A 24,407-nucleotide genomic window follows, 5' to 3' on the forward strand; every position below is an offset into this window, starting at 1 on the left:
TACCAAGTATCTCCTTTCGTCCATAGCTTGCCAAACAAGTGTAACATATCTGGAAGGACTTTTGTCTTAAGGTCCCCAGCCAGGTTAGTTCAACAGCTGCTTGCTTGTGTTGCTGTGTTTTGCTTGCATTTACATGGGCGTGTAATTGTTGAATTTAGCAGTGTGTTCATTCATTACTGGCTGCTTACCTCCGTGGTCCCTCTCCTCATCTCTCTACATTAGCTCTGACAGTAATGACTTGCCAGGCCTAACCTCTTAACTGGCCTGATGCACGCCTGTGGCAAACCCACTCTGGCCACGCGGCCAAAATGGAAACCTGCTGCTTAACTTTTTCCCCTCCGGCTCCCTTGTGACCTTCTCCATCGGACATTTCTGGCGGTCAGACGAGTCAGAAATTCAACAGGATATTGAAATGTGATTATTTGCATAACTCCAAAATTACCCATGAGGCAAAACCTTTAATGTGGAATGTAAAAGAATAGCCTTTTCATCTATTGAAGTTTTCTTTAACATTGGCAAATTTGCATTGCTTCTTATTCTGTGGCGCGTCTTGTCCGTTTATTTTTACATAAACGCAGTCCTTGACCAAATCAAATTCCAATCAACACACTCAAAAACAAGACATGCAGCATATTATTTGTTGTTTTCCCAAGAAACAAATCTGTTGGAATACAAAAATGATGCGTATTTGTGTCCAAAACACGGTGGATTATATTTTTCCATTATCAGCCATACGCTGCAGATTTGTGGGTTATATTCACCAAGGACTTTTATGCTTCTAGAGCCCCTTTACCCTCAGTCTGTCCAGAGGGTGGAAAAGATACACAGGTACAGCTATGTGATTTCTGACTGGACTGCAGAGATAAGCGAGCCCAAATAAATCTGCGCCCCTCCAAATAGGTTCCAGTGACAGTCCAAATAAAGAGGTTTTGGTTGGCCAGCTAGATGACTGACATCTTGGTGCAGTTCCCGCCTCACCGAGCAGCGGATAAACCTCAGCTTCGACGCCGCTATAATAGACTCTAGCGTGTGCACAAGCAGCCAGCGTGCTTGCACTAAACATGCATGAGGCCACACGACAAGCTTTGAAACAGCATCTATTCAAACATTATATAAATCAGGGCTGGGCGACTGGTGGCTCGAGGGCCGCATTCGGCCACACTGAGTGGTCCTTTGATTTATTTTTTTATTTTTCAAGAAATAAATATGGAGGCTCGGCGGGTGGTTATTATAAGCATTATTCCTCTACTAAAGTATAAAGCCCATATTCTCGCAGCTCGGCACCCACGGATTCACTTATTCACTGATTTATTTATTTATTGTTTTTTTTAATACATTTTCAATTATTTATTTATTTATTTTGCGGGGCAGGGAGTCGAGTTTTGGGTGTGGAAAATATACACAGGAGATTTATCTGTGTTTTTTGGGGTACACAAAAAAAAGCAAGAAAAAAAATTCCTAATGCATTTCCACTGGCCATCAATTACGCAGATTTTGTCTATTCATGAGCCGGCTCAGACCCTCTCCTCCTTGGGCAGTCGAGTCTGAGGTTGTAATTTCACCATTCACCATTAGATGGCAGTTAGTGTTACTTGCACTTACACTGAGTCTAATACTGCCCTATATTAAAACATGAGTAGGCCTAATATTGTTTTGCGGATTTGGAATGATATGCAGGTACCTGAATAATATGACATTTGAAAAAGTTGATTTTTGTGATTTTTTTTTTAATTAGTTGATTTTGGAAAAAAATGCACAAAATTAGTTCTTGCACCTACTGATTCAAAGTAAGAAAAAAACTCAGGGACTAAATAGAATATACAACATAAAGACTAGATTAACGTGACACATGACGGCAACATCAACAAAGAACGGAATAAGACTGAGCGAAAACAGGGCATTAAGTACAACCAAACTAATGGGACAGCGACATACACCTGGACAAGGCACGAGTGACTTGAGGGAGCTGATTGGTTGACACAAGGACGTGAACAGCTGGAGACAAAAAAAAAAAAACGAAGGAGTTGACAAGACATAAAAAAGTGACACACGCTAAACGTGAAACAAAGCTAAATCAAATCAAAACAAAGTCAACAAAAACATAAATCATGACAGACTAGTTAACTAGCCAATACAAGCCCTAACCTGCCAAGAAGAGACACCAGGCCCAGTGACACGACCGTGATCCCGGACTACCCGCCCATCTGTTGGCCAGGCCAATGCAGTACACTGGAAACCACAAGCAAACTGAGGTTGGCACTGTCTATCTATGCTTGAACCTCATTCTCTGTGGTAGCTGGCGACCATTCTGCCCTCTTTGACCACCTGTTCACCGTCGACATCACTATTCATCACAATCTGCTAAAATACACAGTTGCGACCAGGGGCAAAGGAGTGAAAGGAACCAGAAGGTGAAAGAGGAAGGAATTTGCCATGGCTTGAGAGTGGAGAGATGTTATCAAATATCAAAGATTCCATCAGAGCTTGCAGACTTCTGTTCCTAATCCTGGCACCCGACTTGAAATCATTCCAATCATTCACTGGTCGCAAAGAGAAGGCATCCAAAAAAAGCACCAAAGTCGCCTTTTTGTTATACTGAAGACAGCCATGAGGAAAATTAAGCCCCGGTTTCAATGCCAGTGTCGTACTGAGCAGAATAATGCCCCTCTAAGGAGTTGCCGTTGTATGAATGTACAGTATCTTAATTCCCCATAGTTAATAAGTTGTCTTCCTTAAAGAGCAAACTTGTTAAAAGTGACTCAACAAACTCTAGCAAAAGCAGTATACACAATTTTAGCTTAGTGCTTAAAAAGAAAGAAAATGTTTGTACGAAATTATCTCAAATTGACTCTTCCCTGCGGCAAAGGCATCACGAAGAAAATGAGTGAAGTCGATCAATGACGGAGAACTTTTAAGCTCTACTTGCAATGTCCCCCTTAAATGCCATCATTTTGACAGAATCGGCCATGGAAGCAGCCTTAACTGAAAGCGTGCCATTACAGCAGCAGGCATAAAACACTTAAACGGCTCCCATTTCCTCCAAATGAGGGTCTTGTTGAAGGACCAATGGGGTGGCCGTGCATGCAAACGACACGTGTAACGTAAACACGTGCACCCCTGAGAGGTCCGCTCTTCATTAATGTGGTTGTTCTAATCAAATTAGCCGTGCAGCCTGCTGAGCTTGCGGCTGCTCGGGTCATTCCCCTCGTTACTTTTCAACTTTGTGCGCACGTTTATGAATCACTGCGAGTGCAGCACGATCCGTTAGAGTCACTGAGATTTCAGTATGTTGTATGTGTTTAGCCTTAAAAAAAAAAAAAAAAAGCATAATGGTTGACATCTGCACCAGGCATTCTAAAGTTATTTCAGATATACACACGTAGGCAAAATTGTTGGCGCCACTAATGAAAGAAAAAAAAATTGTGGTCGCAGAGAAAATTTGAATCTGACAAAAGTAATTACAAACCCAATTCCAGTTTCATGCAGAGATGGCATTTGCAAAGAGTTGGTTTTGTTTTCTGTAATGTCTGTCCAATGGCAGAAGCTCAGACAGCTGATTTCCGGGTCGGAAGGTGTCTCTGAAGGCAGACTCCCAGCCAGCCTTACTATTTCTGGTTGTTCTCATCTCTTCAGCATTTCTTTTTTTTGAAACACTATCTGCTAGCGAACAAGAGGCACAACTACCGTCGGCAGTCGTAGTTTTAGGTCCTCTGACCAAGACTTGTAAGACAAGGTCAGTGAACATGAGTATAAAATTAAAGGGTGTATCCCATCTGCTATTTTTGTCACATTGAAACTATAGTTTTAAGAGCATATGATCCATAAAAATTAAAAAAATTAAATCAGCAGCCAAAGACTTAGAACTATCTACCAGTGAGGTAAAACACAAGCAAGGGAAGACATACGTCACATTGACATTACCGATTCAACGGAAAGCTCTTTTTTTACTCTTGCATATCATGTCCTATTCCAGCAGACTGTTAATTACCTCTTGACGATAATGTGGTCTGCACCCTGAAAATAACCCTGTAAAACTCCAGCTGCTTGGCGATTGCTCACCAGGGTGCCTCCCGGCAGTGTTTGTTTTTGTTTCGGTTCTCTTTTTCGGTGAGGAGAGGCGGTAATGTGCTGCGCGTGCTGCGGAACTCCGAGGGGCAGCCCTGGTCAATAGAAGCAATACTCGCTCCTCCAGGGAGAGGGGCGGCTTTCATTTGTTTTCATCACCCAAAAGGTTTTTGTGGGCGGTGGAGAGCAGCATTCATTTGTTTGCTCTGATTTCTGGCCATCAAGCAGCCGGGCCATTCATCCATACTTTGGAAGTAGATTGCCTGGGAGCACAGCAAAGGGAATCATGTTGGGAAATGAATGAGTTATCGAATGCCTTTTGCTCTGTTTTGTCCTCACTCACATAATTACCGACTTAAGTGAATTAAAAAATAATAATAATCATGAATAAGAAGGAGCGGCCCGGTAGTCGAGTGGTTAGCAGGTCGACGCCACAGGGCAGAGGTTCAATTCCATCACCGGCCTTCCTGTGTGGAGTTTGCATGTTCTCCCTGCGCCTGTGTGGGTTTTTTCCGGGTCCTCCGGTTTCCTCCCACATTCCAAAAACATGCATGGCAGGCTGACTGAACACTCTAAATTGTCCCTAGGTGTGGGTGCGATGGATGGTTGTTCGTCTCTGTGTGCCCTGCGATTGGCTGGCAACCAGTTCAGGGTGTCTACTGCCCGAAGACGGTTGGGATAGGCTCCAGCACGCCCCGCGACCCTTGTGAGGATAAAGCAGATCAGAAAATGGATGGATGGATGGATGGGTGGGTTACACAAACACGTTATGTATTCATTTCATGGAGAGTTTTGTTTATATTCTTGGGCGAGCCTATTTTTCAATTGAATAATCCTCTACTGACTCAATGTTACGTTCGTATATTACACCATGAAATTGCTGCCCATTTCGGTATGTGCCACCAAATCTTTATTTTTGAATTTTTTTTTGTGAACAATACAGGTAAACCCGAATTATTCTTATTGTGGTCAAAATCTTTAGCTACTTTCTTGTGTCATTTGCGGCCAGAAGATAATGATTCTCCCCCCCAAAAAAGTCATTTCAGCAAATATCGCCAGGGGTTGAATAATTGTTTGGCTTTAGTACTACTGCACAGGACTGTGTATTCATTCTAAATACATCACCATACAGTATGTCATACGTTAAAATTACCTTGCATCAAAAGCCCATGGCTCAGTTTTCAAAGAGAATTTGCAAGACCATTCATTCTTGAGTGCCACTGCAATGACATGTATTATTCCAGACCGGCCGTCTAATCGCAAAGTGTGTGTCCTTAAACACTAAACAGCCCGGGGAGGGAAGCACAGTTTTGATGGATGACATTGTGGCTTTGGGGCTGAAATAAGCGGCCACGTCTCCATTTTCTACCTGCTTTTGTGAAGGATTGTCCATCTGGTCGACTTGAAGGCACTGATCCATCCTTGTCCTGGCGTCGTGTTCCACATCAAACCCAAATGTCACTTTAACTTTGAGCCAGCACATGTCACTTAAGGGCGAGCATTTGCAAGCTTTATCCGGAGTGGCCTCCATCGCACATTAAGATCCTTTTGCCCTGTTACGGCTTACTCCCGTGGTCAAGTGTGCGTGTGTGTGTGTGTGTGTGTGTGCGTGTGTGTGTGTGTGTGTGTGCGTGTGTGTGTGTGTGTGTGTGTGTGTGTGTGTGTGTGTGTGTGTCCTCTCAAGAAATGCTAACAATGAAACACTACTCTGGACAGGCGCACCCACCAACACACCTGATAGGTAAACCCATGCTACATTCTGTGGCAGCAGATACACAAACTTTCTCGGAAGGATTATTTTCGAGGACAGCAATTCCCAACCAAAAGTACTGTATGAGCAAGCCATTGTTTGAGAAAATGAGGTCACTAAATAATTTCACCTAAATCCAACCATAGAATAAACATTATTGTAAATTCAATAGCAGCATTATTGTCTTCATAAGGGCAGAATTGTTGTTGTATCGGTTCGCATTAAAATTGTGACAAAAAGCAAGTGGGATAATTTGGCCAGAGTCCAGCCCACAATAAATGAATCAGTAAATGTAAATATGTAATATACTTGCAACACAGTCTTGTGAAATTTCTCCTCTGCGCTAAAAAATGCCTTTGGCAGCTTTATGAGCGTTCATAAAATAAAGTGGAGACGATATGACACAAACATATGCTCAGGCCCTCGATGGATGTTTCCCACTCCCCACTTAGTGCCCTTAAATACACACTTTGAGGCTGGCCGTCCCCCACCTCAATCTGTGAGACATATTGCAACATATGGCTGCTTTTGACGACGACTGTCCAGTTGCTGCCACCAGCCAATATCGGCCAGTTTTGAAGCGAGTAAGCGCCATCTGTCAAAAAATATATACACTGTATATCTTTTTAAAAAATGGATCGCCACTGATTTGGGGACATATCGGAGGGAGAAACACTGCCCATAAAACTAGATACAAGATGGTAAATCACACAGGCTTTGATAAACACATCAAAAAGAAAAGTTATGATTCGGGAAAAACAAGTGCTGTTTGTTGAGTTTGTGAAAGAAGGAGCAGAGAAAAATGTGCAACCTCTCAAGTGGAATGCCCCCTGAGATTGTTCACTTGGCAATTCAACCAGTGTTCTGCAAAATGTATTTCTCTAAAATCACACACAATTTCAGAATACAAACCCCGTTGTGCATTATGTGAGACCGCAGATCAGTTCTGCTGTCCCAATCACACGAGCAGCGGCGAATCTTAACATAGCTTGCAACTTAAGTTTTGGCTCGCTAAGCAAAAATTCTGAGCTGCCATAAGTCAAAGTGCCGCAAATTAATTGTTGATTATGAAACAGAAATCCAGTCATCCAAATTCAAGCGCCCAAATGGATGGTGACATTCCATAGCACACATGCGTGTTTCAAAATCGTTTTCTTCCGCGGGGCTGTAAAAAAAAGTGGAGTCGACCACAATCAGGCCAGGCGTGAAATCGGTCGCCCAGAAGCTCAGAGCTGTAAAGACCACCAAGATGAAGGTGAGCAGCGAACTTTGTGGAAAAGAATGATTCTTCCATCTGTGCTGGTGTTTATAATTACTTGTAAACGGTGAAAGGGGAATTGGGGGTGTTGGGGAATAGAGCTAATCTGACAAAGGCAGCATTAAATCGAATAAATTGGCCAGGCATGGTGACAGGAGGTGTAGGTGGGGTTAAACAATGTGAAAATTATTCACACAACCTATGGTAATTATTTTATGCTTTGGAAGAAATGCTGAAATGATGAAACCGGCACAAACAATGAGAATGTATCACATAAGCCAGCGGTCCCAACCTTTTTTGCCTCACGGACCGGTTTAATGTCAGACAATATTTTCAGGGTCCGGATAAATACAACAAAATAATATGATATGACCGGCAACTGTGGAATCTTCTAAACATAAAAATAAACATCCTATCTGGCTGCAACATTCTCTGGTCGCTATGGTAACGTTCGAACGTGCCTTCAAAATAAGATACACAGCACATACAAAGTGCATGAAAAATACGACTCACCATCGCCGCTTATTATGCAGAGTGGACTTGGTGCGTGGGAATGTCCGGTTGAGATAAATCCACATTTTAAATACTGTCTATCAAATGTAGCCTTCTTCTTCTCGGAAGTCGTAGGCGCCTCTTCTGTCTAATGGCTGGGCCTTTTTCCCTTCCCAAAGAAACTTTCCAAATACCTTTGTTTTGTTTTTTTACTCATTTTGCTAGCTCCTGGGTTTCATTTTAGCGGTAATCTATCACGTGACTGAGAAGCGCGCCTTCACCTGGGTCAAGAGTGACGTGTTGTAGACGGATGTAACAGAGAATACGGTAATTTTTCAAAATAAACCATCTATCAGATCCCGAAATGAATAAAACGAAGTAATGTAAGTTATTTATTCTTTCTGTGTGGCCCAGTACCAATGACCCACGGACCGCTACCGGTCCGCGGCCCTGGGGTTGGGGACAACTGATGTAAGCCACTGTTTGGTACAATAGTACATACAGCTCTGTCTGAAACTGTCCCGATTCTGACACCATCTTGTCAAGCTCATGCTTGAGCCTGCCACTGGGTCTATTACACTGAAGAAAATGCTGGGTTCAATTTACTCCATTTTATTCTGTCAAGTGGTTGCACAAAGTAAAACCATCTGGGTTCAGATACTTGACATGTTTTCAGTAAGAGACGAATAGGAGTTGAGAGCTGGACGACTGAGTGGTACATGAGATTTCAACATAACTGACGGCTGGACTTGTTTGTTTACATTCAGCCATCAGCTGCTGCAGCTCAACGCCCGTGATGCCGTGCATGCTTTGATCAACAGATTGCAATTTCAGCATTCCGTCGCACTCGCGCTGGTCAGTGGAGACTTTGTCTTCCTCTTTCTCTTCAACTAAGAATGTCATACACGGGCAACGAGAGCGGATAAAACTGTGGCGCTCCTGTACGCCAACGTGAGGGGAGAATACGATTCTTCTTCTCCCCGCCGTCCGATGGAATCTGACCACTCAATTCCGGTCTTCCTGTGTGGAATTTGCATGTTCTCCCCGTGCCTGCGTGGGTTTTCTCCGGGTACTCCGGTTTCCTCCCACATTCCAAAAACGTGTATGGCAGGCTAATGGAGCACTCTAAATTGTCCCTCGTGTGATTGTGAGCGCGGATGGTTGTTGTTTTATGTGTGCCCTGCAATTGGCTGGCAACCGGTTCAGAGTGTACCCTGCCTACTGTCTGAAGACAGCTGGGATAGGCTCCAGCACGCCTGTGACTCTCGTGAGCATAAGCAGATTAGAAAATGGATGAATGGATGGATATTATTATTTTTCAACTGTTTAAGTGTTTTATTTGTTTGGGTTTTTTTGTGTTTAATTGCCTAATGTTCAACCGTTTAATTTTCAAATTTTATTTTTACTCAGCATTTTGGTTCAGAAACATTTTTTGGGGGAGTGGTTAAATAAATAATGTTGATTGAGTTGCGGAATTGAAAGTCTCGTGGGTTGGCTTGGCAGACCTAGAGCTCTGCAGTGATCCAGTTTAACAAGTACCTTGAGGGTTTCCGAACACTTGCAAACCTTTTAATGGCTGGCGCTTTATTGCTGACACTTTAAAGTCTCAAAATGAAACGTTAAAAAAGTTTTCATCAGTTTTTTTTTTTGTTGATGGAATTAAATGACTGATGTGGACAAATATTTAGCTCGAGGGTTTCGTGATTATTTAGACCGTTTCAAAGTTACAATTCATGCACTTTCAAGAGCCACATATATATAAGCTTGTACAGAGCCCGAAATATACATGTTCACAAATACTTTGAAAATTTGTTTCTGCATCAAGGTGGCACGGCAGAAAATTGGTGCGCACATCTGTCATATTGCTGAGGTTCAGGGTTACAATCCTGGCTCCTGCCTTTCTGTGTGGCGTGTGCTTGTTCTTCGAGTGTTTGCGTGGGTTTTCCCCAGATACTCGGGCTTCCTCAGAAATTCCAAAAACATGCATACTATTTACTTCTATTAATATTATTCTATATTTGTGGCTTAGTTTGTTAGCACACACTGGCGATGCTAACGGCATGCTCAAGCCAGACGGCAATGCCTCACTGAATATAAAACTAAAAAGGAACACTCAGACGCTAAAACAAAAACGTATGGGTTAACCCACTGTAAGGCCTGTGGTCGTTTAAGCCACAAATGTGCTAACATTATAAGCTTCAAGACTAGCGTTAGCCTAGCTAACATTAAATACAGGGGAGGGAAGATAGGCAGATGAACAGACAGACGGATTTTATATTATATATTATCCACCAGCGACAGTGCGAATTCCCCCAATGCCTCTCGGGCACCGGATGAAACTCCTCAGAATGCTTGACTGAATATCAGATCCCAAAATTTTCAAAGTGTAACTGTACAACTGACTGACACTTACTATATACTCTTGCACGTCAGTGCTAGATTTGTTTGAAAGTCAGTCAGGCTTTAACCTCTAGCCCGTCTTGTTCTTCCGAGCTGTGAGAAATCTCCTTTGTTTAATATACATGAATAACTTCTGCCACATAGCGCTCCACATAAACTAGTATTTCTTCTCCGAGAATACCAATGATGCAGTGACCCGGCCTACATGAGTTAACGCTATTCTTGGAGTTCTATTTGTATGCATGACGCTGCACCTACAGGGAGGCCAGGTAGTGTTCTCTTCGAAGACAGGACCTCACCGACAGAAAAATCCTAATTACCGTGAACAGAGTCAGGTCATACGTGTCCTACTGGGGTGAATAGTTAGTCTCGCTGTTTGCATTACGCAGCATGTCCGTCGACAGCCCATTACGCACGCATCATTCATTGTCAAAGCAAAGGAAGTCGGGGCAATCGGCACAGCTAATCTCACATCAACTCGATATGCTCTGTGCACACACATGACCGGGACGGGAACCCCTCACCCAGACCTCTCGCAACATCTGCAGACATGTGGTCAATAGCATGTACACATGCAAATCTTTTGTGGTTCGCCTTTGCATATTTGGCATTTAAAAATACATAGAGGTAATACCTGGAAATGCTTTATGGCAAAAAGATTGAGCTCTTCATTTTATACGGTCCAATCTGGGGGGTTTTTTCCCCCAAAACTGGCTATGTTCTGCCACATAGTCAAACCTGCTGGACAGAGTTCAACCTCAAGATGAACCCAAAACATGAATCATTTCACCACAACACTGTTCTGTAAAAAATAAATAAATAAATAAAATAAATAAATAAACATGCAATGCTTATAACAAAGAAAAGGGCTCCTCAAAGGAAAACTAACAGAAAAAAATCACAGCAGTAATGAAGATACAGAGCAACAAATGTGTTCTCCTACTTGCATGGTATTAAATCAATTGGCAACCGAAGACAACATTCCTCTGTGCATCCATGTCCATTCCAAGTACAATTTGTCCGAAAAAAACATCCATAAATCGGGGCAAAACAGTAAGCATTTCTCATACTCAAGGGTACGTTAGTCATTTCCTATTCCAAGTAATAATAAAGTACACAATAGAAACCTATTCACCAAAGCTACAATTGGAAATATCATTTCAGTGTGTTTCCCAATCTACTCAGCCAAGGCATATACTTTATACAAGAAAAATCGCACAGGACCACCACCACCCCCCCCCCCCCAAACTGAAAAAAAACTGAATTCATGATGATTGAGTCTCAACTGACTCAGAAATCTACTTATTCAGACTGTGAATTTGTATGTGATAAATATGCAAAAAAACATAAATCAGGAAGAGGGCAAATACTTTTTCACGGCTCTGTATGTTGACGGGATACAACATCAAATAGACCAGAGGAACCTAACAAGATACAGACCAAGGCCGAACAAAGAGAAGGCTAATACTAATACACCATTTCTGTTGTGTTTTTATTTCTTTTTGAATGAAGCATTGCTTTGAGTTTAAAAACCGTCCCATGGAATGCCTTTGTGATTATTGACTTTCTATTTCAACTGCATTCAGTTACAAATCGATTCTTAAACAATAATTCGCTGCGCATGTCGTGAAATCCATTCCAACACAGCACTCTCTTGCTTATCAGATTGTTTAATTGACCCAATCAAACGGGTGACTACACACGTCGAAAGACGTGTTGTGTTTGAATGCAACTGCTACATCGGCGTATGCTTTTGTGTGTCTGCGTGTTTCCACTTTCTTGCTTTTGTACATAAAAGAATGCGAGAATTGCCCTTTTTTTTTGTCGCCCCTGCTCAGAAAAAGGCGCACACGAGACATTTTCTGCCATATCATCAATGATGAGTAGCTCAGTTAATAATTCACAGGGAATTTTACATGCTGAGGAGTGAGTTACTGTGTTTTTGTAGACCCATTCATCTTCATAATGAATAATGGGCCCTTTGGCATAATGGCACTGAGAGTTTTGTGGGTGGAATGGGACATTTTCTTCAGATTTAAATCCACCCAGGTGTCATACACCACCGATCCCCTTCAAACTTTCAATTTCTCTCAAATTTGGGTTCCAAAGAAGCTGCCTGTAAGCCGGTGTTAACACAGGTGCTCCGAGTGCCCTCGCCCCTCCCCTTCCCACTATTTATCTGCTGTAAGTAAGCTACATGTAAGCTGTTATTTATGATGAGACTCGGGAGAATTATGGGGATCTAAGTAGCTTCTTGCTCATTATTGCCATAATGCGCATTAAAGTGATAAAGCCAGCTGCGCAAAGGCCCCCGGTGGGTTCGCTCATCCATATTCACGAGGATGAGAGAGTCAGAATTGCTTGGCTGTCAGTACATTAATACCTGATATGTCTCATTCTGTGTCTCCGGTGAGAGATTAGCGTACTCATATGTAAGGTGGGCTATTAAACTTAGCTATATACTGCATTATGCTGCGCTGTATGGCTAAGCTCTCTGGAAACAATTACACCGGACAGACATTGACTTGTTTGAGCATGTACAAGTATGTTTTCTTGTGCACAAGTTACCTTGGCTCTCACGACACTCGAAATCAAACAGCAAGAATTCCAGCGGGAGATTGCAGTGTTGAAGCTGCTAGCAAGAGTTGAATGAAGCCTCATTCACTCATCCCTTTCCAACCCCTTGCTGACGTGCACCGGGGTGATTGTCTAAACGTCGCCATCCATAATGGGCTGCGATTATGAAAGTGCATCATTGTGAAAATAGTCACAGGGAACGCGTATCCGGCTTGGACAAAAGAGCAAGGTAAGCAATTCTAAGCTAGCGATAGCGTCACTTCTGAAGTCTCTTTGCTCCCTCAGGTCCTTTGGACCTGCTTCTGTTTGCCCAGCTGTTGGCAACGAAGGGATGGGAATTTTCATTTTTCATAGGTGGATACTACGCCATAGCCCTTTAGGAAAACTCCTGAAGCCCACCGTAACAGGTGAGTGTGAGTGTGCTAGCGAGTACATTTTGTATTCGTTTCCATTCTCCATATTATTTCTTCTCTTATATTCCAACTTTAGTCTCATAATGTTTCGACTAATCTTTTTCTGTTAAAAATTATGTCTTTCTAGTGTGGGATCTATATCTGTGCGTAATTTATTTTAGAAAGCTTCTAAATTAATTATTTAATTACATCTTGATATTAAAAGTCCCAAGAATGCATCAGTGTAGTAGACTTGGCTAACGGTGCATGAAGTACTTAAAAGCAAACACGATTGATGCATAAGTATGTCAATGGGAACTGTAATAGTTTGTTGCAGATCAATGGAGCACGCATTTATGAGGAACAACCAGACCATAATTGGACAATGACAAACAAAGCCTCGCCTCCCATCATTAACAGTGTTGCTGAATTGGAACAGCAACTGAAACGCGGGTAGTTATTAAGCAGATGTGGGCTTAAGGAATAGCCGCAATGGTCTGGGGTAAAAAAATAAGGGAGATTATTAATTGCATCTGTATGATGCATATAAAGCACTATTTACATCCAGAAAAAACAGACTTTTGCATGAAGTCATATCTCACCTGCCGCCATCTAACTTTCCTCTTCCTCCCCATCTGTGCTCCTTCTGACGTAAATACAATAAAGTGTGACTTCTCCACATCTCACTCTGCAGTTCCTCCCTCAGCAGCTGCTGTCTCAAATACTTTATTGAGTTATCGAACAGAGACTATTTATGACAAAGGCTTCGGTCTCCAGCCTTACCCAACACACTCACTGGGAATTCAGTGTATAAATCTGTTAGCAGCACCTATGTGGAGAACAATTACTATGCTTTTGATGACTCCGGGTGTTCGTCAACAAATATGGATTGTCGTGTGGAAAAAAACCCAAACCATAACATCTCGCATCCTTTTCTGCTGTAACTATTTACACTTCTCCCTCAAGTGGACCCAACCCCTCCTCCTGCCTGTCCATGGGGAGTAAATGGGAGATGATAGAGGGAAAAAGGGAAATCTGGAAAAACGAAAAAAAAAAACCCTCAAATATCTTCACGAGAGCTTAATCCATGTCTCCACCTGTCACACTTCTGAAGTTTGTGTTTCCACAAACTACATCCACAGCGGAAACTCCAGTTGTTCAACACTATTTGTTTCGCAGCCTACCTTTCCGCAAGTTGTTCTCATTTCAAAACAAGTGTTCTTGAAATCATCGCCCGTGAATTACAAATTTCCAGGCTCAACATGTAGCCACCATAAAATGCTATTAATTAACTTTACAGGCGTGGTTTCAATCACATGGGGACATTTAAACTGTTATACAAGTCTAAAGCAAAGTTACCCACAAAAGAGCGGGCTGCTCTGAGGGCTCTCTGTCGGCAGGCAGCTAAAGAACTCATCTCAAGTTTTGTGCGTGGTTTGTTGTCGTATCAACTAAAATCTTGCGATTAGCTAGAAACCGCAAGTGATTGACACCAACACTAAAATGTACACAACAAATTTCTACAACACTTTAATATTGTATTCTGTGTTTTAAAAAAAAGCTAACACATCTTACATTATCCTTAAAATAAAATATCCTACAGATGATTTGAGTTAAAAATAACGTGCAGCAGAAGTGTGCATGTACAGTACATCCACATAACACTCTTTAACTTCAACTAACAACCCAAGCCTAGACTCCTCCGGGACATGTAGAGATGGTAGCTATTAGCCAGGGCCTTGGTGACCTCTTGTGGCATTTTAAGAGTCTTCTAGAAAGAGATGAAACAACAAACCCACAAATAAGTCAATTTGTGAACTACACTGTTTCAGTAATTGCATGTTGGCATAGCTTCTGTAAAAGTAGTGTATCTATATCATGTTTATTTATTCGACTGAATCGCTCATATTGTACGGGACAGCCACACCCGTTTCGCTGTCCAGCGTCAGTGTTCCAGAGCACCCCAAAAAGCAAAACACTTGAGAAGCTAATCCAGGAACTGACATGACTTTAGGTTGGTTTAATTTCAAATGGTGCCATTTTGGGGGCAATCGACACAGACAGGAGGAAAGAGTACTGCCCTGTACTCTTCCTGGCCTACCTAAATGTTTTTTTATTCCATATACAGTATATTAAAAATGAATGCCCCTGACTGTTCATGTCTCCCTGTTGTTCCGTGAAGTCACAAGCACTGAACCTTTTAGTCCCAGAGAGCCTCATTAGCCGTTGCCATTTCAGCTCTTCTCCTCTTGTTAATCACCTCAGTCGATCACCTCTGTCCAATCAGTACCATGCTGGTGATTAAAAGCGAAAAGATGCATCTTCGAAGCACTTGCGCGTGAAGGCTTTTAGTCAGGTGTGTCGATGGAGGGTCACCAAAACAATGTTACGTTTTAAGAACTTCCTGGAGTTTTTACCGAAATTTTAGACACCCAATACTCTTGTTCAACAGCCGCATCCAAAGTTTAAAAAAAAAAAAAAAAAAAAGCTCTAAAAAGATGCAAATTGCACAACGCAGCAGTTTGAGGAAAGTTTAGAGCAGAGTTATGACCATTAAGTGCGAAATAGTGATCATCTCCATAAAGGTGAAACGGTAGCATTAGTTGCGCTGTTGCTTTCCTTCTCCATACTTTGCCATCTTCATCACTTTGATGCAAGTCAACCTTATTTTATTCAGTTTAATAGCTGGTTATCCTGCGCATCATTGTTACCCAAAGTTTGCAGTTAAACCTTGTTGTCTGATTTATCAGAACCCAAATGGCAAACCATATGTTCGCTCACTCGAACAGATTGTGCACACTGTGTGCAACAGTTGTTTTCATATTCAGAGGCTTTTGTGGTTAAGGCAGCTCTGATGGTTTTCACCATTGAAAATTTTGGGAAGCACTGAAAGTGTAAAAGGATGTTGAAAATATAAAAATACTTTGAGGAAGCCAGCAACCAAATAAAAGCTATGTTTTGTTTGATTCACTGACTGATGATCACTCTGATGATTCATCTGTTATTTATTTATTTATTTATTTTCATTTTCTCTGGACAGTCGAGTCCCAATGCCCCATGGGACTATGGTGGGTTGGCGACTGCTGGAAAAGAGCATGCTTTTCACCGAGCAAAAACAAAGCATGGAATGCTTACATTTAGGCTGAAAGCCTTCACATCAATCACATCTGAGTCGCCATTTTGGTGGTGAATAAGAAGACAAAATCTGATGATTGATGAAGAAAAATGGCTAGCATTTCACTGCATTCAATTGATTGCAGCGCTATTATTATTCACAATTTAAGCTATTGGCTAGTTTAGTCGATTATTTCAGCCCTCCTTGTAATGTAAATAAGAAAATACTGAAAAATATTATCGACTGTACTTTTGGGGGTGGTCACAATTCAAAACATTTCACAGGTCTCTTAATAACACGTCTATGGCATGCTTTCATCAAAACACGGCAAGAGTTATATATTTTGAAAGAACTTGCAGTTCTGGGAAGCACACTCCCCCACAGGCTGATTTTTTAGCCTTGCTAATATTGGCATGTTTTGAGGCAAATGAGCCACTGCTCACCCCGGCCCCTCTACCACACGGCCGCCGTCAAGTACACTGCTATGAAGTGGTATATCCACAGACAAACAACATCATCTAAAAAGCCTCTCTTTTTAACCTCGTTTTCTATCTTAAAAGCAGCTGACGGACCCTGCTCCCGTATCTAAATTGAATTTGTTCTCTTAATCGAACATGTATGCTTCTTTTTCTTTTATCTGCCCGAGTAAACACCCCTACGCTGTGGTACGACCACCCAGTTAACTCTTTTGTGTGGACACATGGCGTCTCGGTCAAGGGCAGTTCACTCACCTTATCCTTGATCACGCAGCTCCCCTCCCCGGTGAGCGCCGCTGACCCTCAGTCCGAATGCAGATGAGCATGCGACCGATGCCAAGTCCGGATCATGACCTTTACTCCTACGGGTTCAACAACATAAGAGATTATTTTTGTTGTTGTTCTTATCATCTCTCCTCCTTTCCCCAAGATACATTGATATCGTTTTTCCTCATCTCATTCATCTTTTATCCGCAACCTTCCCATCACCACTTGGATCCAGCAATTCACATGTCCTAGTAACCTTGACAACAAGGGCTGCCATCTTATAAAATGGCAATACAAATAATCTCATAAAGTCATCATAAAAACCCGTAATGAATGTACAGACAACACTAAGTAAAAGTTCAATTGTCATTAGAAGGTAAACAAAAAAATGGATGATCATAAACGGTTGCCATTATGTTCAACCGTACGATAATGCACAACATTCAACTTTTCCTCCATTTTACTGAGGAGTTTTATTGATGTTGCTGAATTTTATTAAAGAGCCGCTCTGCTTGCAGCACATGACAACAAGTGCAGCGTTTGGCCTTGTAAAAATAAAAATAAAAAATCCGAGGCCACTTTTATTCCTTTTTTTTTCCATACCTCCATGCACCAGACCCCCCCCCCCCGCACCCCCCACTACTCTGGAGCGATACGCACGTTCTTCTTTAAAATTGGCAGAGCGCACTAACCTTTCACAGTGCAATGTGATAATGATGAGTTTAATGTCATGGTGTCGTACGCTGAGAGCCGATAGGGCAATCCGTTAGGAATCGGATACAAGATTAGGTGAAATAATTAGACGTTGTACAATTATGAGTGACACCACAATGACAAAATCCATATCAATCATATTTCAGAGCGTCACACGCTCAAGTTTAATTAGGGGCCTCGAGTGATGCGAGCAAGGAGTTTTAGGTACAAATACAGCTTTCGGAGAAAACGGAGACAAGAAGAAAAAGGTCGCTTTTTGCTGAATTCGAATTGCGACCATGCTCGATAATTCTAGTCTACATGTACTGAGTGTAAACTTTTGATTTGATTATTTAACTGTACTTTTTGTTTGTGCATGCAACAGTGCACTCCTGTAGGAAAGTGGATCAAAGAGCATGAAAGTGTTCTCGAAAATGTGTTATTGTATTATGTTTTCTTTGCCGGCTCTGACGAAAGACAGAAAAGAAGGTTGAATAACTTAAGCCTGGCCTGCTCTACACAAAAAGAAGAGTTGAATGAGGAGAAGACGTGTGGAAAATGTGTCTGCCGGAGCGTAAAATTCACAATTACATTGGGTGTCATCAGTAATGACAATTTCAGCCCAGATAGAGCGGGTTAATGTCCAACGCTCAAGACTGTAATTCGGCGGTTCCACCTGTATTCAGTCAGTGAGGCTGTGTGCAGCGCAACATGACTGGAAAAACAACACCACACACAGATAAGCCAAGATGGCCGCCATCTGCTGGGAAAACTTAGCGGGGCAATTTATTTTCAAGGCCCATGTTGACCTTGATTGTGACAGAACACATTTGTAGTCTTGTGACTGTTTCTGTATGTCTGAGGTTATTGTTTTTTTGTTTGTTTTTTTCCCTTTGCCCTTTTTTTTTTTAAATCTCAGTTTGGACACTAAAATATAGAAAGCAATAATATGGGATGTTTTTACTTAAACCACCGGACAAAAACATAATTGCCTAATCTTAATTAGCAAAAGGTTTGGTGATATTTGTAAATTAATACACACTAATGAATGGTTAACGTTAGCAATGGTACTGAAAATCAGTCACAGCAAAACGCATGTTAATCTGTCAAACTTGACATGGTGGAAGCGGCATACATTAGCAGTGGCACTGAAAAACAGTCAGAGTGAACAAACGAGTCAATCAGCTACAGCTAACGTAACATTACATTAGCAACGGCACATAAAATCTCACTCACAGCTCACTACACTAGCTAGTCAACCTGAGGCTATTGTATGTAGCTAATATTAGCACTGGCTTGGGATTTTGGTCTCTACTCATAATAAAGTGAAATTTAACTCCCTCGAATGACTTTACAGCAAGGAGAACCGGCTAAAATAGATTCCGTCAACCATGTTATATTAATGACATACTGTAGTTTAGCGTCAGTATTGTATTCACCTCCTAATGTGATGATACCTGTTGGAAAGAAATGAAGATGGCAACTTTTCCAGGAACTCACATCATCATCTTTTCACAATTTACACAAGCTCCTTCTTCAAAACAGTCCCATTCATTTGGTTTAATTATCCTGCAGCTCTCATAAAAAAAATAAATAAATAAATAAAAAATAACCATCTGTCCTTCCTTTCAGAAGAAGCTCTTTTTAAAATCCCCACGCCTTCATTCATCAGCACAATGTCACATCCATCCCCATGGCGACAAGAATGCAAATGAGGTGGATGCGCACTCAGTGGCCTGTTGTAAATAATTTACTGTTTTGTTTTATTGGAAAATGCGACACAACATTATTTCCCGCGAGCGCTCCCCTTGGCCAAGGTCTGCAGACGCATTCATTCTGGGAGCGACCAGCAAACCCTTGACTTTTATTCCATGTTCCTCCTAACTATTATGGAGGTCTCGCATGGCCCGGACACTGGAGTGTTAGTGCGCCGCCTTAAAGCCATATGGCAAACGCCTGTAAATATGATGTATTGGTTATGATCTGCCGAGCACATTTGGACTTGTTCTATCTTTTTATTGGGAGGAAGCAGAGATAAATTAAATGTTACCCAGAAGGCAGGGGGAACATTGGCACCCCACCCGGCCGAAAAAAAGGATCCATATGCTTATATGCACCGAGAACTGCCTCATCCTCTTCATCACGCTCTCCTGTCATACGATGTAAGTCACTCTAGTTTTGTTCAAGGCTAATTTTAAAAAAATAATAATAATCCTGACAGCCCTTCATAACCATGTTGGAGGTTGCCTTTTGGTAAAGGGGCTGTCACTTATGGAAGCGCCTTTCTTCCTCGGGTACTCAAAGCGTTTACACTGTTATCACATTCGCCCCCTGATGATGGAGCATCAGGAGGTTCACTATCTTGCTCAAGGACACTTCAACATGGTCGAAATGGAGATCGAAGCACCAAGAGACGACCATTCTACTATTGAGCCATGCCGTCCTAATAAAATTGGCTGTTCTTGTCAAGAAGACTCTAAATATGGATCAACTATCATGCATTAAAACGACTCAAAATGTGGTGAATTTCCAAATTACCAGCAGACTCCTTACAATAACCTTCAGTGTTTTCGATATTTTAGTGGTTCCATCTAGTTCTTTTACTTGTATCTACACTGGCTCAGGCCAGCGTAAGAAACATTGAGCCAATAAAATTGTAAAAAACTGCAGTGTTAACACAGTGGGAGTTTTAAAGATGAAACAAATACAGACATATTTTTTTATCAAGACAAGAGATAGGAACATAAAAATTTTTGAGGCGCACACATTTAAAATGTCAATTCATGACATTTGCTGTTTTATCTCTCCATTTTTAGACATTTAGTCTAATTGCATACTACGTACTGTACATAAAATGGATGATGATTATTGTTCTTATTATTACTGTTATTAGGTGAACCATTGAAGGTTTCGCTGGAAAGTACTCTGCTCTCTTCCCTTGCATTTTTTCAATTTATTTTTTTTAATGGTATTTATAGGTGGCCCAAAAGTGAGCTCGCATCACAATAACAAATTTTGCAATCAGAGCAACTAACTCTCCCATCGTGGTTGCTCTTTCGTTCAGTTTGAAAGGGTTAGCTGTACATCTCCTTGTTGCACCACAGAACATGATGAATCACAAAATTGTTTATAATCCAGAGCCGGGAAAACGGCATATTCACTGGGACGATGATGATGATGATAATGTGTCTGTAGGCGGCCAGCATTATTACTAAGTGACATGTGGAGGACGATCAGATTTGCGCTTGATGTGTCTCTCTGAGGCCTCTTTATGACAGACGACATCCATTGTTGTTAATGATCATGAGGAGTGTAATGGGAGAAAAGTGGAATCGGATTTCTCACAAGGACATTTTGGCTCAACTTGAATGTGCTCAGGCCGCTTCGCAATCATGCAAAAGTGACACGTCGTTCTCTCCGTGTGCGTATGGCTGCAGAAACATTGTGGCTAATGCGATTTTCCTCCAATAGAATATTGATGATAATTACAGCGATGTCACGGAGGGGACGTCTGATATGACATGCATCAACCACCGGGAGACGATGGGTCGTATTAGTGTTTTCGCCACGTGTGGTCGTGGATAATTCGACGAAGGCATGCAGAATTACAGCTTTTAAAAACTCCGATAATATCCGATTTGATGAATGGAGCGTGGCAGGCACAATGTGACATTGCCATCCGTGCAGTTAAGACGTCATCTCACAGCTTAAGCCGTGCTCTAAATATGAAGTCCTAACTAAATCTCTCAACTTATCTGATAGCAGACACTTTAGGGAAAGTGCTGCGGCGGTGAGTTTTTCATCCCGACTCTCGCCGATTCGTTCGGGCCACCCCTCTCAACTCCTGATTCCCATCTGCAGCTTCTCTCCATCCATTTTACTATGGTCCGCTGCCCCCCATCTCCTGCGGGATTAGCTGGCTAAACGTACGGAGGCATATGAGAGACAGTTCCTCCGCGGATCATAAATTCGCCCGTGATTGAGAGGAGCGGCGCAGGGGCCCCTACTGAGCAAGCAGACGCTTTGAGGCAGCGCAGCGAGCGGAGCGACCTCAAAGTGACTTTAAAGTGACCTTGAAAGGGGGACTTAGTGTGACAGAGCTCTTGCTGGAACAAGATGATAAAGCTCCAGATTAACCGACGCGACTGCCGAGGATAACGCCACCTCCATCGGAGATAGGGGAAATAATCGAAGGCGCGGGCTCTCATTCACATTCATGTGGAATGCGTTGAAAGGGGCCGGCCTGGTGGGGTGAGCGGGGGGCGTGCATATCTGTGCGTGAGTCTCTCGGTGTGAGCTCTGGCACACAGCAGCTCCTTCATGAATGTGCTGATTGTGTTTGTGTTTCCTTGTTCTAAGTGTTCAATAAAGCGCTGAAAGGCACATTAGCGACCTTTCCGCATGCAAAGGGGAAGGACATAGCAGTCAATCCAGACAGACAGTTACTGTATGTTCTAAAAAGGAATCCGCACGATAGCAGAGGGATGCTGTCTACTGGATTCGCCGTTAATGGGCAGTTAAGGTGAAGGGTGAAGGTAGAATTTGAAACGAGACGACTTCCTCTCCCTAATGCAGAAACGCCATTAAGGTTCCGTGTTCACGTCGCCTGAGGACAGAGATCAAAGTGCATATTTTTCCCATTGACAACACAGGGAAGCTCATCAAAAACCAAGACCGCTTGTTCAGGTCTGACATCGTTGAGGACCAAATTGCAGGGAAGCAAGGCAAGTGCTGTTGGTTAGTATTTAATTGCAGAAATGTATAAAAGGAAAATAAAGCACTTTGGAGTAATAAAAAAACCACACACACACACACACACACACACACACACACACACACACACACACACACACACACACACACAATTAAGTCCCAAAAGCAGACACAAAGTAACAAACTCACCAGGACACAAGGAGGTAATAACTGAGAGGGACAAAAGCATGAATGCAAGGTGGACCAAATGTGGTCTGAACTGGCTCCAGCTGTGTGCGAGGGTGCAAATAGATACGACCACTCAAGGCCTTAACAAGAAAACATGTCACACGGTAATATAGCCTAGCTCAAGATATTTATCTAATTATGTGGGCCAAAGAAGCATAAATCTAATATGATAGCTCTCATAATACCCTTGAAGCTGCAAAATTGTGGTGCTCCTTACAGGCAGTTTGAAGGTGCTCGAGCAGAGCAGAGGAAAAATACAGCCTGCGTGCCACAATCTCCGACCGGTCCTTTCAAAGACTTCAGTGCACAATAAAATGTTAAAAATGTGGTGCTTTTGATTTGGATGTATGACAGCACAAGTGTGCAATTATGTCTATGGTGTTGCTATTTTGGGTGTTTGTCACAATATTTAGCGAATAATGAAGGTGCTCCCCAGAAGGCACGAGCACATACTGGCGTGCCATCACACATGACTAAACAAATATGCTGTGCGATACGCGCTCGACGCAAACGGTTGAAGCAATTAACCTCACGCTTACAGGCAACCGCAGCAGCAACAGTTGACGACATGAGACGTTGATAGATGTGCCGTGGGAGAAGCTCAACAAAAGATTGACTTCACTTCACTTGGTTTCCTTAGAACGAGATGCGTTTTTCAAGGAAGCACCTCCCCCCTCCCCCAAATAAATAGGACATTTAAAATCCAATCACTTAATAAACCATGCCACCAAGTAAAAACAATGAGGACTTTCTAACAGAGGATATTTATCAACGGTCTGGGTCCACCAGCCAGCAAAAGTTCGAAAAGGACCCTCTGCGGGGATTGATAACCAATGTCAGTCAGTGTCAGCCATTCTAGGGCCCACCCAGCTGTAGCCCCCGAGGTGACTGCCTGGCTTGCCCGCACTGTTGCTGCGCCTCTCCCCGGAGCAGATCTATTTTATGCCCTACTGAGTTTTAAATCCCCAAACTAAGTTAAGATGACTGAATAATTTGGAGTTTTGTGTTTACGACAGATTAATGCAGTCCAGTCCACTGAAGTACTTAATGCGGACTACAGCGTAGAGGAAGAAACTTGTTGGGTTGTGACGTTAGCACCGTCATGTTTGCCTGTGATCATGTCAACCGTAATGTCAACGTTATGTTTGCCACATGAGATCACCAGATCCATTCTTAATCTTTATTCCATCTCTGGCCCAAACAAGAGATGAGATTTAGCTGTCCTATCACTGATTACAATACACCGCAGTTAGATGATTGCCATGCGGGACATCATGTTTTCCATGAAGTGTAATCATGCTATTGATGAAGTTGCGCAACTTCTTAAACGCTCATGCTGCACATTTTATTTTCAAGCTCCCAAACGCGATGCATCTGCGTTTTTTCCGAACTCCTGTAAGTCCTGCTCGATTGGCGTCACATCTCACGGAAGGGATCACATCTATTGGTTACAATGTCTGGCATCGGTCCAAGCGGTTAGTGTGCAGTCAGCGTTGTTTTTATGAAAGCATTATGTTGAAAATCAAAGTTGACTGTGACATATTTATCTTTGACTGCGAGTCTGACATCTTGCTGTTATTGCAAAACCAACATTCTGTTTTTAACACGGTCCCCAAACTTTTAACATTTGCCAATCTACAGTGTAAATCCTCAGTTGTAAATGTTTTAAGTCCATGTTAAAAATGAGATTTTTTTTTTTGCTGACATTTGAGATATATTTTTAAAAAGTTTTAAAATCTTTTACTTTACTCATTCAGTAATTTTCAAAAGCAGTCTTTTATGACTATATTTTGTTTTTGAATGTCTTTAGCTTGCTTTTTCTTTTTTTTTTTAATTGCTTTTAAACGTCGTCCTCTTAATATTGTGAAACACATTGAGTTAGCTGATAGTGTATATGAAATGCGGTGTAAAAATAAAGCCGGTTTGAGGTGGGTACATTTTGCATCTTCCTCTTCTTGCGGGACGACTAAGTGATGATGCG

At 42.1% G+C, this 24,407-nt stretch overlaps 1 long non-coding RNA gene across 2 annotated transcripts in view; it reads right to left on the bottom strand.

Moving 5' to 3' along the window:
• The window catches only part of LOC147205231 (uncharacterized), a 141,316-nt gene that overhangs the window by 42,665 nt on the left and 74,244 nt on the right, over positions 1 to 24,407 (bottom strand). For both annotated transcript variants that reach the window (XR_015100947.1, XR_015100946.1), the window contains exon 4: positions 16,781 to 16,887. This is a non-coding gene — a long non-coding RNA (uncharacterized LOC147205231). The remainder of the gene's footprint in view (positions 1 to 16,780; positions 16,888 to 24,407) is intronic.

Source organism: Hippocampus guttulatus, chromosome 5 (genome assembly GCF_054856545.1).
Source record: "Hippocampus guttulatus isolate MCC_2025c chromosome 5, RoL_Hgut_1.0, whole genome shotgun sequence".
Taxonomy (NCBI): domain Eukaryota; kingdom Metazoa; phylum Chordata; class Actinopteri; order Syngnathiformes; family Syngnathidae; genus Hippocampus; species Hippocampus guttulatus.